Here is a 16,409-nt window from a genome sequence, read left to right as displayed (position 1 = left end):
CTTAACTTGGATCACTACTCGTATGACAACTCTGGACAAAGAGTTTATGGGATTGCATAAGTGACAAACTGTGAAAGAGATTACACGCCTGCATTTTTGTAATGCTGATTATTGTTTAGCCTGGTAGTAAATACTGCACAATTCCAGAGCCTTGCCACACAGGAGACTATTACAATTGTACCAAAGAAAATTTATAGCAGATTAAAATAGGCAGAGGGTCACAGTGTGCTCTCGCTTGTTCCTGCATAACTCCACTGCTTTCAAGGGGCTTGCCTGGGTGTACACTATCAGAAATTAGAATTTGGAACATAGTCTTCAGTTTAATCAGTAAAAAGAACAGGAGTACTTGTGGCACCTTAGAGACTAACAAATTTATTAGAGCATAAGCTTTCGTGGGCTACAGCCCACTTCTTCGGATGCATACAGAGTGGAATAAATATTGAGGAGATATAAATATATATATATATATATATATATACACACACATACAGAGAGCATAAACAGGTGGGAGTTGTCTTACCAAGTCTGAGAGGCCAATTAAGTAAGAGAAAAAAAACTTTTGAAGTGATAATCAAGATAGCCCAGTACAGAAAGTTTGATAAGAAGTGTGAGAATACTTACAAGGGGAGATAGATTCAATGTTTGTAATGGCTCAGCCATTCCCAGTCCTTATTCAATCCTGAGTTGATTGTGTCTAGTTTGCATATCAATTCCAGCTCAGCAGTCTCTCGTTGGAGTCTATTTTTGAAGTTTTTCTGTTGTAATATAGCCACCCGCAGGTCTGTCATTGAATGACCAGACAGGTTAAAGTGTTCTCACACTGGTTTTTGAGTATTATGATTCCTGATGTCAGATTTGTGTCCATTAATTCTTTTGCGTAGAGACTGTCCGGTTTGGCCAATGTACATGGCAGAGGGGCATTGCTGGCACATGATGGCATGTATCACATTGGTAGATGTGCAGGTGAACGAGCCCCTGATGGTATGGCTGATGTGATTAGGTCCTATGATGATGTCACTTGAATAGATATGTGGACAGAGTTGGCATCGGGCTTTGTTACAAGGATAGGTTCCTGGGTCAGTGGTTTTGTTCAGTGATGTGTGGTTGCTGGTGAGTATTTGCTTTAGGTTGGGGGGTTGTCTGTAAGCGAGGACAGGTCTGTCTCCCAAGATCTGTGAGAGTAAAGGATCCTCTTTCAGGATAGGTTGTAGATCTCTGATGATGCGCTGGAGAGGTTTTAGTTGGGGGCTGAAGGTGACAGCTAGTTTAATCAGTGCGGTTAGTTATGTACATGTAAGTAATCTCTCCTTTCATGCATGGGTGCCTCACTGAATTCACTAGAAAAGGGTGTGTGTGAGAAAGTGAGGTATGCTGGAGCAGATCCAGAAAAAGGTGTTGAACTCACTGAATTTTATTTCCCATAATTAGATGAATTAACATTTGCCTGTTCTCATCACATCTGCCTACTCCTTGTAACTAGTTCAGCATACTCACCTTCTTAATGAATAGCAGACACCTGTGCAGAAAGGAATCATATCCTTTCCTTATTTGTGATTTATTGTGTGCACTTATAATATGGAGTGTGAAACTGTACAGCAGGCCAAAATATAATAAAAGAAAAAGCCTTGTACAGAGCAGGATCCTGTGTGTTTCTCTCCACATCAGTGGTGGGGGCAAGGCATCTTCAATCCTAATGAGGACCCCCCACTTTTCCCTAGTTGAGCTCCTTTTTCAAATTGCCAGAAATTCTCCCTTCAGTCTATGGAGCGCAAGTCAATGTCTCTCAGGGTATGTCTACTCTACAAAATTAGATTGATTTTATAGAAGTCGATTTTTAGAAATCCATTTTATACAGTCGATTGCAAACCAAGATGAGAGCTGCCCTGACAGTTGAGAAGCGAGTGGCAATAGCCCTGTGGAAGCTTGCAATGCCTGACTGCTACCGGTGAGTCGGGAATCAATTTGGAGTGGGCGAGTCTACTGTGGGGGTTGCTGTGATCCAAGTAGCCAATGCAATCATTGGCATTCTGTTATCAAGGGTAGTGACTCTGGGAAATGTGCAGGTTATACTGGATGGCTTTGCTGCAATGGGGTTCCCTAACTGGGGTGGAGCGATAGAACGCATATCTCCATCTTGGCACTGGATCACCTTGCCAGCCAGTACATAAACTGCAAGGGGTACTTCTCAATGGTGCTGCAAGTACTGGTGGATCACGAGGGATGTTTCACCGACATCAATGTGGGATGGCCGGGAAAGGTTCGCTCGCATATTTAGGAACTCTGGGCTGTTCGAGCAGCTGCAAGAAGGGACTTACTTCCCAGACCAGAAAATTACCATTGGGGATGTTGAAATGCCAATAGTTATCCTTGGGGACCCAGCCTACCCCTTGCTCCCATGGCTCATGAAGCCTTACACAGGCAGCCTGGACAGTAGTAAGGAGCAGTTCAACTATAGGCTGAGCAAATGCAGAATGGTGGGAAAATGTGCCTTTGGACGTTTAAAAGCTCGCTGGCGCTGTTTACTGAGTAGGTCAGACCTCAGCGCAAACAACATTCTCATTGTTATTGCTGCTTGCTGTGTGCTCCATAATATCTGTGAGAGTAAGGGGGAGACGTTTATGGCAGGTGGGAGGTTGAGGCAAATCGCCTGGCATCTGATTTTGAGCAGCCAGACACCAGGGCGATTAGAAGAGCACAGCAAGGCGCGCCACGCATCAGAGAGGCTTTGAAAACCATTTTCATGACTGGCCAGGCTTCGGTGTGACCGTTGTGTTTGTTTCTCCTTGATGCAAACCCGCCCCCTTTGTTGATTTTAATTCCCTGTAAGCCAACCACTATCCGCCCTTCAAAATAAAGTAACTATTGTTTTGAAACCAAGCATTCTTTCTTTATTAATTAAAAAAAAAAGAGATAATGAACAAGGTGGGGTGGGGGAGAAGGGAAGGACAAGGCCACATTGTTTATTGTAGCCACACTAACAATCAAACTGTTTGAATGACAGCCTTCTGTTGCTTGGGCCATCCCCTGGAGTGGAGTGGCTCGGTGCCCGGAGCCTCCACCCCCGCGTTCTTGGGCGTCTGGGTGAGGTGGATATGGAACTTGGGGAGGAGGGCATGTGGTTATACAGTGGATGCAGTGGGGGTCTGTGCTCTTGTTGGCTTTCCTGCAGCTCCAACGGATGCTTCATCATGTCCGTTTGCTCCCCCAACAGCCACTTCATCATGTCCGTTTCCTCCCCCATTAGCCTCAGCATCTCCTCCTGCCTCCACTCTTCATGCTCACTTAATTCTTTCCTGGCCTCTGCCACTGAATGCCTCCATGCATTAAGCTGTGTCCTATCAGTGCAGAAGGACTGCATGAGCTCGGCAAACATGTCATCGTGACTGCGTTTTTTTCGCCTTTTAATCTGCAATAACCTCAGGGATGGAGATGATAGGGGGAGCGTAGAAACATTTGCACCTGGGGGGAGATAAAAAGAGAGAGTAACATTTAAGATGATACATTTCTGAGAACAAAAGGGAGACTCTTTCACAGTGAATCAAGCAATTCACAGCAGACAGCACACGTGCTTTAGGTACAAGATCGCATTTTGCCTTTTATATTGAGTGTCTGCCAGTATGGTGACACATCACACACACGGCTGGGCAATAGAATTCGGTTTCCAGGCAGCCATGGTAAGCCAAAAGGTACACGGGGTTGGCTTCTTCTGCCTTCATAACATGTAGGAATGGTTTCAAACTGCAGCTTCCTCCTTTCCCAGAGCAAGCAATGGGTTGGGTTTCACATTTAAAAGGAGGGGCTGCGGTTTTCGGGTGGATGGGCAGCACACACCTACCCCCACTCCGCCGCGTTGCTATCTGGGATGATCCCTTTTAGCCAAGCGCAAATGGCCCAGCATGAACGCGGTCCTTTTACAGTTCCCTTACAAAAATTCCCCTATTTCAACCAGGTGACCATGAATGATATCACTCCACTGAGGCTAACACAGAAAGATATAGACCGAATGTTGCTTGAATGCGACCAAAACCCAGGACCATTCGCTGCCATGCTTTGTGCTGCAATGATTCCAGAATACTTGCTACTGGCTTGGTGTGGTAAAGTGTCCTACCGTGGAGGACGAAATAAGGCAGCCCTCCCCAGAAACCTTCTGCAAAGGCTTTCAGAGTACCTCCAGGAGAGCTTCATGGAGATGTCCCTGGAGGATTCCCGCGCCATCTCCAGACATGTGAACAGACCTTTCCAGTAGCTTTACTGGCCGTGAATGCATCCCAGTTCCTCAGGGCAAATCAAACATTAAACTCTATTGCTTTTAAACCCTGTACTGTAGATACAAATGTGCACTCACCAGAGGTGCCTTCTCCGGCTTCAGGGTCAGGGATCCCACCTTGGGAGGGTATTGGCTCCAGGGTGATGAAAGTTCCTGGCTGCCGGGGAGAACAGATTCACCGCTTGCCTGCTGCGCATTCTCCTCCTCCTCCTCCTCCTCCTCTTCCTCATCCGCAAAATCCTTCTCCCTGTTGCGTGAGACTCCCCCCTGCAGGTGTCCACGAACAGTGGTGGGATACTGGTAGGGTCCCCACCTAGAATGCCATGCAGCTGGTCTTAGAAACGGCATGTATGGGGCTCTGACCTGGAGCAACCGTTTGCCTCCTTTGTCTTTTGGTAGGCTTGCCTGATCTCCTTAACTTTCACACGGCACTGCTGTGTGTCCCTGTTGTAGCCTTTGTCCAACATGCCCTGTGAGATTTTGGCAAATATATTTGCATTTCTTCTTTTTGACCGGAGTTTGGCCTGCACAGATGCCTCTCCCCATACAGCAATCAGATCCAGTGTCTCCCTTTTGGTCCATGCTGGAGCTCGTTTGTGATTCTGGGGGGACTGCATGGTCACCTGTGCTGCTGAGCTTGCCACGTTGACCAAACAGGAAATGAAATTCAAAAGTTCCCAGGACTTTTCCTGTATACCTGGCTAGTGCATCGGAGTTCAAAGTGCTGTTCAGAGCGGTCACAATGGAGCACTCTGGGATAGCTCCCAGAGTCCAATACCGTCGATTTGCATCCGAACTACCCCAAATTCGACCCAGCAAGGTCGATTTTAGCGCTACTCCCCTCGCCGGGGAGGAGTACAGAAGTCGATTTTAAGAGCCCTTTATGTCGACAGAACGGGATTGGTTGTGTGGACGCAGTCATTTTTAAATCAACCTAATGCGGCTAAATTCAACCTAACCCCATAGTGTAGACCAGGCCTCAATGGGACACACTCTACATCCCCGGTGCTCCTCCAACTGCAATATGTCGTGGCTAGGTTAGGCAGAGATGTGATTCTATGAATTCTATTAAAATGCTACCTAAGGGGGTGCTTCCTCTTATTGGAACCTTTGTCGTCTGAAAACCAGTAGGGAAAGAACTACTTTTGCTGGGTCAGGTCCTTTTTCTTCAGTTACATTCTTTTATGGACTACTGAAAAGTGAGGTAGGCATCACCAATTCTTTATGCTCTGCTCCCATCCCAGGATTTGCTGGGGCCAAGAATTGAGCCTGGGGCTCTTTCTTATTATTCATGGATATTGACAGAGGTGCTCCTGAATAAAGTTGGAATATCCCAGAATTTTTCTACTGGGGAAGCACCAGAGAAGGGGGTCAGCTTATGAACGGGTATAGAGAGGGAGAGGTGGGACACAGCCCCTCCCCCCAACAGAGGGGGCAAGGCGAGGCAGCACAGTCAGCAGAACCAGAAGGGAAGAGGCGGGGCCAGAGTCTCTCCGCTTCTGGCCACGCTGTTCTCCCCCCAGCAGGGGTGAAAGTAAGTCCAGTGACTTACCAGTACGCTTGGGCCAGCTCTGGCCCCTGGAAGGGGTGGGGCCTAGGGTGGAAGGGGCATGGCTGAGGGAGTCAGAGCCAGCCCCAGCCCACCCTGTAAGGTAAGTGCCCCCCCCTCCCCCGGGGTAGCAGCAGCAGCCCAGGACTCAGAGCTGCAGCTCTGGGGCTGGCAGGCTGCAGCTGCGCTGCTCAGCCCGGCCCGCTGGAGCAGGCTGTGGCCGCACTGCCCGGTCTGGTCCCCGGAGCAGGCTGCGGCCGCGCTGCCCAGCCTGCTGGAGCAGCTCCGGCCAGGCCAGAGACATCCTCCCCGGGCCTGCCCCAGCTAAGGTGGGAAGGGATGGGATGGGGAGAGTGTGGAGGTCCCGGGCTAGGGGTGGGGTCACCTGACCCCCAGCTTCTCCCCCCCCAAAAAAATTTCCCCACCAGTTGTTGTCCCGGCCCGTCAGGATAAGCAGCTGGCAGGCCGGCACACTTTGTTTACTTAGGTTTACCTCCGTGCCTGCGGACGCTCGAGGTAAGCAAACCGTCTCGGCCCACCAGTGCCTTATCCTGATGGCCCGGGAGCCAAAGTTTGCCGACCCCTGAATTATAGGGTCGGCTTATGAGTGGGTCACAAAAAATTTCCAGTATCAGAGGGGTAGCCGTGTTAGTCTGAATCTGTAAAAAGCAACAGAGGGTCCTGTTGCTTTTTAAACAATTTCCAATTTTACTTATCCACCTTGTGGGGTTGGATTATAAATGAACTGGTTTATGATCGAGTATATACAGTAATTAATTTAACCGAATAGCTTTTACACAATGTAGTTGGTGTCCTGCATGCTTTATTCGCTGTTCAGATCACATCACAGACACTTTTGTTGCAACAAAAGTGGCAGTGGATTTGGTTTCTTGCCCTTCCATTTTATTCTCAGTTCATTTGTTTCCGCATAACATCAAGAATACAGCAAGCTCCGCTCCTTGTGAGGCTGCTTTAGACAGCCACTTCAGTAACATAGCCATAGAAAATATTACATACAAAGGGCCTAATTCTTCACTGTTTTGCTCTCTGTGTAATCCAGTAGGAACAGTAGCATTCCACACACACACACTTTGCACTCCATAAACCGTTTATATCATGTTAATCCCAGGACAGAGTGATTGGTATAGGAGCTCATTTCCAGTCTGGGTCTTCCAACCGGTCCGCATAATCTGGTTTTCTAATTTGTTTGAGCAATCGGAGTCTCATTATGCACATTTTATCTTGGGATCTATCTTTAAAGTATTACCGGAAACAAGGCTACATTAACATTCCTTGGATGGGTAGTATGATTATCTACCCTTTGCCTGCATGATGGAGCTGATGCCTGGAAAAAAAGCGTATTAAATTCACCCCTCACTCCCTCCTGCACCCCAACCCCATGCCCAGGCTAACCCAGAGCCCCCTCCCACACTGCGAACCCCTCGGCCCCAGCCCAGAACCCGCATCCAACCCCCTGAACTCCAACCTCCTATCCCAGCCCAGTGAAAGTGAGTGAGGGTGTGGGAGAGCGAGCGACGGGGGGTGGGGGTGGAGTGAGCAGGGCGGGGCTTTGGGCAAGGGGCGGGGCCTTGGGGAAGGGGCAGGATAGATTCTAAGTTGCCCTTAGATTCAAAAAGTGATCTTGGGCGTAAAAAGGTTGGAGACCACACATCTAAAGGTTCATATCCCCAGACCCCGCATCTGACTTTGATGGTATTATTGCAGGGATGAATTTGGCCTAAGCACTCTGCCTCTCCTATCCCAATATGGTATTAAGAATACTGAAGTGGAGCAGTGATTCAGAGACTGCTTTGTTGTACTAATACAGTACCATCGGTGTGTTACTCAACACTGCTCTGCACAAAACTTACACCATGAAATAGTTATTCAGTTAATCTTTCTGGACACTGTAAGCACCATTTGGTACCTTACCAAACACATGTATCGAATGAGCAATCCTTAAGTCATTTTCTTTCAGTGTTAAAATGATCCATAATGATGAGTCAAACAAAAATGTAAGAGCTAACTAAGACAAATGAAATTCATGAAATTTGAAAACATGGTTTGGATGGTAGAGGCAGTAAAGAAAACTAATACCATAGTAGTCGAATATCAAGCTGAACATGATAGATTAGGAAAGCAATGGGATAAAAATGTATTAATGAAAGAACAACATTTTCTGAAATGCATATACAGTGAGACTTGTATAGAGTAACAAAAATTGGTTGCTACCTGATGATGGTCTTCTAATACAGATGCAGCAGAATTTACTTTTTACATTTGGACCAGTCTCCTACTATGAGAAGTTGCCTAATAATTCTTGTGCCAGTTTCACTGTAAATTGAAACAAAGGGCATAGATTATTCTCCAGTACATTGGTAACCCCCAAAATCTGACTATTTTGGGGAAAAAGGTTATATGGCCCTAATCCTGCTCCCAATAAATTTTGACAGCAAAACTCCCATTGACTACAATAAGCAAGAATCGCACTTTAATATGTTTGCGCGAACTTCTTTCTATAATGCTAAGATTAATGGAATTTTGAAAGATGATTAATCAATTAATCAATGTAGTAGACCATAGTAGAAAGAATTCCCTAGAACTCTTCTGAATATACTAATGGAAGTTATATCAACCATTACACAATCTATAACCACATAAAATGCAGCCAGAGGACATAAAATCCTGCAATCCAGTCCTCAATCTCCAAAAAATATCCTGCACTTCATTTATCTCTTAAAATATTCTACTTGCCCATTTATTAGCCTTAAGTTTGATAAATTTAATTATTTTTTTAAACAGATCAATATATTTCAATTTTTTTAGAGGAATAACTTTTTTTCCCTAAAGAAAGTATCTCTCTGCCTTCTTAACCTTTTGTCCCCTCAATTAGGCTGAGGTCATTAAATTTCCAAAACTAGTCATTCCCAAACTTGTAAGTGCTTTAGTTTTATGAATGATGGGATCGACAAAAGCACAATATTGCCACTTAGCAATCTTAAAATCTATCCACACTAAAAGGTGGGGCTTTAATTTTCTTTGGAGACGAGGAAAAGGTAAATACACATTTACAAATAGTGTATAAAAAGAGTTTAAAAATTATTAATAGATGTTATGAGCATGCTACAGACATGAGAAGTATGTGCTAAAGGTATTTATCAGCACATCAGTAGATGGTGTTACAGCCATCTGATTTATACACCATTTATAAGCAGGGCGGATAAAAATCAATGGCTTTTAAAAATAAAATAAAATAAATGGATTTTTTTAATTTAAATCAGATTTTTTTGATAAAATGCTTTTTGAGGAAAAAACCTATTTAAAGATAGGTTTAATTAAGATGCATTTTAGCTCAAAGATATCTCATCATGGAATAGGGATTATAAATTCTATAGTATGAGACAATATATTCATGTAATGTTTAAGAAAAGTTTTGTAAATGAGTTCCAATAGTTGATGGATTAGGGACCCAATTTTATGGGCTTTCAGGGGCTTCTGTATAGATTATTTAGGTTAATCTTTCTATTTAACCAATGGTTTCAGAGTAGCAGCCGTGTTAGTCTGTATCCACAAAAAGAAGAACAGGAGTACTTGTGGCACCTTAGAGACTAACAAATTTATTAGAGCATAAGCTTTCGTGGACTACAGCCCACTTATGCATCCGAAGAAGTGGGCTGTAGTCCACGAAAGCTTATGCTCTAATAAATTTGTTAGTCTCTAAGGTGCCACAAGTACTCCTGTTCTTCTATTTAACCAATGGTTAACCAGTGCTCAGTCTAGAAGGTACCATCAGAGATGCTTAGTTTTACAATTCTCAAACTGTGGATTTGTGTCTCCAGAGATAACATGCTTGTTAACAACAAAAATGTTTTTAAATAAATAAATAATATATAGAGGTGAGAAATAACAGACCTCAACCCTATTGTCCCTCTGCAAATTTGTGTACACAGAGTCAATCCCTTACCTCTTTCTAAAAGTGCAAAGTTTCAAAAAGTTCAATGAATAGAAGATTGTTGGGGGCGGAATAGATCTTGAAAGGAGACTAATTCTGGAGATAAATGTGAGAAGGGAGGGACAGGCAGTAGAAACAAAAGTGAAACTGTTTGAGCAGCATATTTCAGAAGTCTTGAGGTCTTTCTGAGAGTAGTCTTCATTGATTTGAGATCTACCATACCATTCTCTCACTAGAAGGGAAAACCTATAATGGCAACAGGCCGTAAAAGAGACCCAGTTTGGGGATACTTTAATGAAGTTCCTCTACCTACGGGTAAGACAGGCATGCGTGCAAAATGCAAACAGTGCAACAAAGAAATGCAAGGCCTGGTTGCCCGAATGAAACTACATCATGAGAACTGTTCCTTCTCAGGAGGAAGCTACGTTGAAGATGATGAAAGGAACATGTTTGAACGTGCAGGATCTTCAGGTTGGTAAACTTTTTTATTTCATGCTTCTTTCTTAAGGGCTGCCTGTCTTCCTTCTGGACTATTCTTGAATTCTCATGTTTGAGGAAAAAATATAGTTGTTACTCTATGATACTATCATTTTAGATGCAGTTGTGATAAAAAATAAATAGCTGAAATAGGCAGATCTTCCTTTTACAATTTCACCTTTAAAGTAGTACTGAGTGTCAGTGAATGCAATGAATAAAATACTAAATGAGCAGTATGGTAATAATCATTAAATAACTGCATTGACTTATTTTGTTTTGGAAAATCCATCCTCAACATACAGGATTCTGAAGACAATCCACCTTCAAGATCACCATCATTTTCTATAATTTCAGAGTTATCTGCCAATGATAGTGTTTCAGTCACATCATGTATGTCACATAGCCACAGTATATCACCTGTAGCAAAAAGAAAAAAAAAACTCCATCATCCAGAAAAAAACACAGATAAGTTTGTGATAAGAACCAGCAGATTACAAAAAGAGGTAACCGATGAAAAAATTGCCCAGTTTGTTTATGCAACAAACTCTCCTTTCTGTAAGATTGAGAACCCACACTTCATTAACATGGTTCAGTCATTAAGTCCAGGATACAGTCCACCCAACAGAGCAGATGTCGCAGGCAAATTGCTGGATAAAGTGTATGAAAGAAAAATTGAGCAGTGTGCAAAAGGTCTAGAGGGTAAAATTGTTAACCTGAGTCTTGATGAGTGGAGTAATATCCTCAATGATCCTGTTGTACGTACTTGTGTGACAACAGAAGAAGGGAATGTCTTCCTTACAGAAACAATTGATACATCAGGAAATGCACACACAGCAGAATACACCTCTACCCTGATATAACGCGACCCAATATAACATGAATTCGGATATAACGCGGTAAAGCAGTGCTCCAGGGGGGCGGGGCTGCGTGCTCCGGTGGATCAAAGCAAGTTCGATACAACACAGTAAGATTTTTTGGCTCCCGAGGACAGTGTTATATCGGGGTAGAAGTGTACTTACAAGAAGTAGCAGTAAAAGCTATAACAAACTGTGAAAAAAAATTCAAATATCTAGTACGCAGCTTGATCACAGACAATGCTGCAAATGTATCCAAGATGAGAAGAAATTATTTAGAAGAGAGTCCCAAACTAATAACATACGGTTGCAGTGCTCATTTGATGCCCCTCCTAGCCAAAGACTTCAGTGTTCCAGAAATAAAGGCTAATGTTGAAATTGCAAAATACTTCCGTAACGACCACTTTGCAGCAGCTGCTCTGAAAAAAGTGGGAGGAACCAAGCTAACTCTCCCACAAGATGTGTGATGGAACTCAGTAATGGACTCTTTTGAGTACTATATCAAGAACTGGCCTAATCTGATGACCGTTTGTGAACAAAATCACAAAAAAATAGATGGCACTGTCACAGCCAAAGTTCTCAACATTGGGCTAAAGAGAAATGTTGAACACATGCTGAGAACCCTGAAGCCTATTTCTGTAGCCTTGAACAAAATTCAAGGAAATAGCTGTTTTATTATGACGCTGTTGCCTGCCCAGAACTGGGCCTCGAGATGGCAAACAGGGGTTCGTTGCCCGGTGTGTTTGGCACCAATAAAGACACCGAGGGGAGAAAGCAAGCCAAGTTTATTTCAGAGCTCTGAAATGGCACTAGGAGACCAGTATGTCTCAAATCAAGTGCAACAAATACAAACAAATTTTCCCTTTTATATTCCAAGCTGTTTCTGTGTAAGCCTTTGTTCTGTTACTCCCTCTTACCCCTCCCTTCTCTAGCAGTTACAATTAGAAAAGTTCCCATTCGTCTGCTTATCTTTTGGCCTTGCAAGGCCTGTTTACAGCAGCTGCCTGCTAGAAAAGCTGACCCTTACATTTCTGCTTCAACATGTAAGCAGTTAGCACAGAAGTAGGTGAGAGTTCACAAGATGGAGTCACTGTGGTTCACAGACCCAGAGCAGAAGAGCTTCATCGGCACTTTTGGCCTTCCACTCTCCCGAGTTACCTGGTAGCTATGCCTAGTGACACCAACAACGCTGTTGAAATTTGGAAGGAACCGAGTGAGATCTTAAAAAGAGAAATATGCAATGACAGAGTTAAATTACAAGCATTAAAAAAATGAATGGGAGAAGCATTATCTCCAGCTCATTTTCTTGCAAAATTCTCAATACTCGGTACCAGGGTCAAACCATAACTGCTGAAGAAGAGGAGTTGGCTACGACATGGACATCCAACAATCATCCCTCCATAATTCCAACTATAATAAACTTCAGAGCTAAGGGTGAACCATTCAAGAAATATATGTTTGCTGATGATATTTTAAAGAAAGTCACACCAGTGAACTGGTGGAAGTCATTTAAGCAATTGGATTCAGAGACTGTTGAAGTGATAATCTCACTTTTAACTGCAGTAGCTTCTTCTGCTGGTGTAGAAAGAATATTTTCTTCCTTTGGACTAATTCATTCCAAATTGAGAAGTCGTTTGGGACCTGAAAAAGCAGGAAAGCTTGTTTTTATTTTCCAGATTATGAACAAACAGGAAAATGAAGGTGAAGACAACTGAGTTAGCTGCAGAAGCCAGTATTTTAAGTTTCTCATGTTGATCTGGCTGACATAGTCGATTTAATTTTTTTTTTTTAATATTTCATTTAACTATTTTAGTTAAAAACAATTTTAACAAAAACAACCCTGATTTTAAAAAAACTTGAATGTTTAACTAAATTCAAAAATTCATATGCTTCTTTTGTTAAAATATTATGTTTGCTGTTGAAGAAAAAAAATCCAGAATACATAATGTTGTTCTTTTAGTTAAATAAAACAATTTAAATGCCTGTCTGATGATGTTCTCCCCCTAATATAGCATGGCAAGAAAATCCTCCAAATATTAATGATTAATCTGTTGAATTGGAGATAGTTCACCTCCCAAAGACTTCATAATTATCTGCTTCAATTACCTTTGGTAAATGAAATAACCATTCATTTTCTGATATAGCTGTAAAACTAATCTGAAAAGTTTTCAAAATAAATCACTTTAAAAATGTGTCATGTGTACCTTTTAAAAATGAAACCTTCATCTATCTCTGGGTTGTGAAGAATATGTTTGAAGGTTATAACGACCAACAAGAATGCACTTTTATGTAGAAATCCATGATTAAATTGAGTCTTCCTGACTAGTGATTTAAATCATGATTTAAATTTGATTTAAATCAAATCCACCCTGTTTATAAGCAAACTACTGACTGCTGTAGTCTATAATAATTTATAACACTTGATTAACCACTTATTAAGACATCTTTTAATCATGTATTAATCCTTTATAAGCCATTTATAGACGTTCATTAAATATAAAAGTGTGTCAACTGATTCTTAGAAGATGCACCAGTCACCATGGTATTTAGGCACAAACCATTACCCTAGTTTTGTGATCTCGCAAACATAATCATATTCAGCTGCATAAGAAGTTTGTATCAGATATGGAAACTATATCAAATGAAATTAGCATTCAAAATAGAGTCAAGGGTGTGCAACAATGCTTATTTATCTCCTTCTCAGTACAGATGTCTGCACCATATTAAACATTTGAGAAGACATTTCTAGCTCTTAACCAAGATGTAAAACTTCTAGTTATTAAAGACCCTGGATGATCCCTTTGGAAAATTTCTGCTCTACAGCCAAAATGCTTCTGAAATAAATGTAGTCAAACTTTACTAATTCTGGGTCACTGAGAACGAAAATGATGCTTAAAATTGTTGATTGGCTCTAGTTTTCAAGATATGCTATTGGGTCAGTATATATGACCCTTGACTTGGGAATGGCGGAGGATAAGTGAGTTATAAAGGGAAGGGATCTCAATTTAAACCAGAAATGACTAAAATACATCTTTGACTGGTTCTATGAATAAATCTATGACTGGGTTTGGACAGTACTTGCTTTTTAGGCAAAACAATGAATGATGCAATCTGAAGCTGGTATTGCATCATACATGATATGAATTGCATCATGTTATTCCTAGAAGTCATGGATGATGCAATCATAACGAAGCTTACATCACTCTGCTGAACAAATTGCCCTATATCAGCTCTAGAAATCGTACAGTGTCGTGCTCTCTTATTTGTCAGTGTTTGATTTTGCAAAGGGACACATTTCTGTTTAACCTCGTGAACAGTGCAGATAACTTCTGCTATGTTTGTGGTGAAGTGACTTTTGCATCACAAAAGCGCAGTATAACCACTATGGTTAAGAAAGCCTATCACCTTTATTTTGGCTGCAAAATTGGAGATCAGGACAAGAGGTGGGCCCCACACATATGCTGCAACACTTGTGCAACAAATCTTCGCCAGTGGTTGAACAGGAAAAGGAAATCGATGCCTTTTGCAGTGCCAATGATTTGGAGAGAGCCAACAGATCATACCAGCAATTGTTACTTCTGCATGGTGCCTCCAGTTGGGAAAAGTGTGTCAAAGAAGAAAAAGTGGACTGTGCATTATCCAAACATTCCATCAGCTATACGCCCAGTACCCCACGGAGAAGGACTGCCGGTTCCTGATGCACCAGAATCATTCTCACTTGAGTCAGACAAGGAAGAGGAAGAGGATGAAACTTCTGGTCCTGAACCATCAATGTCACAGGACCCACATTTTCTCCCATCCTCCTCCTCTGAACCACACCTCATAACACAAGGTGAGCTGAATGACCTTGTCAGGGATTTGGAACTACCCAAGAGTAAGACAGAGCTGTTGGGCTCCAGACTACAGCAGTGGAATCTCCTGGCAGGTGATGTTAGGGTTTCCATGTTCCGTGACCGTCAAAAGGATCTTGTCCCATTCTTCTTCATGGAAGGTGATCTTGTAGCCTGCAACAACATCGATGGTGTGATGGCAGCCCTCAACATCGTTCACGATCCAGATGAGTGGAGACTGTTCATTGATTCATCGAAGACGAGTCTTAAAGCTGTTTTACTGCATAATGGCAATGTTTTGCCATCAATTCCAGTTGGTTATGCAGTCTATATGAAGGAAACCTATGACAACATGAAACAACTTTTGAGGTGCATAAACTATGACCAACATCAGTGGCAGCTTTGTGGCGATTTGAAGGTTGTTGCTCTCTTGCTTGGTCTGCAGACTGGATACACAAAGTACTGCTGTTTTCTCTGCAAATGGGATAGTCGTGCAAGAGATTCCCACTACATCAAGAAAGATTGGCCACTCCGACAGTCATTGGAGCCTGGGAGGAAAAGTGTTCAGCATCCACCACTTGTTGAATCAAGGAAGATTTTGTTACCACCCTTACACATCAAGCTGAGTCTGATGAAGAACTTTGTCAAGGCCATTGACAAAACACAAGCAGCTTTCAAGTACCTCCGTGGAAAATTTCCAAGGTTAAGTGAAGCTAAGATAAAGGAAAGTGTCTTTGTCGGTCCTCAGATTCATGAACTTCTTCGAGATGATGCATTTGACCATGCACTGCGTGGCAAGGAAAAGACGGCATGGAAAGCCTTCCAGTTAGTGGCAATACATTTTCTCAGCAACAACAAGGCAGACAACTACAGGTTGTTGGTGGAAAACTCCTCAAGGCATACAAAAGTCACTAAAGATACATTTTTTGCACTCTCATCTAGATTTTTTTCCACCGAACTGCGGAGCAGTGAGTGACGAGCGATTTCACCAGGACATTGCAAGAATGGAGAAACGCTATCAGGGCAAATGGAGCCCATTAATGCTTGCAGACTATTGCTGGACAGTGACAAGAGATGCTCCATTTAATGAATACAAGAGACAAGCCCAGAAGCGCCGAGTAGACACTGAATAGGACTAAACTATGTACATAATAGTTTTTTGCCTTTTGTTTCATAATACATTTTATTTATATAACCCTTTTGCTGATTTTTAAAGTGTTACATAAACAGGACATTATTATCATGTAAAGCAACCATAAACACATGAAAAGACCTAGGTTTACAATTTATGATTAAAACTCTACTATCTACACAATATACATAGACATAAAATGTAAAAACTTAAATATCTTAGAAACAGTAGCCAATCAGTTGATTTAATTGTCATATTTGAATTCAGCACATCAAAATACATAATAAATAGCACATTTTATCTCTGAAGCAGACGACGTCTCAAAAATTGTAGACCAGTGTTACATGG

This window comes from Chrysemys picta, chromosome 8, assembly GCF_011386835.1.
Source record: "Chrysemys picta bellii isolate R12L10 chromosome 8, ASM1138683v2, whole genome shotgun sequence".
In the NCBI taxonomy this organism is placed as follows: domain Eukaryota; kingdom Metazoa; phylum Chordata; order Testudines; family Emydidae; genus Chrysemys; species Chrysemys picta.
This window is presented reverse-complemented; position numbering follows the sequence as displayed.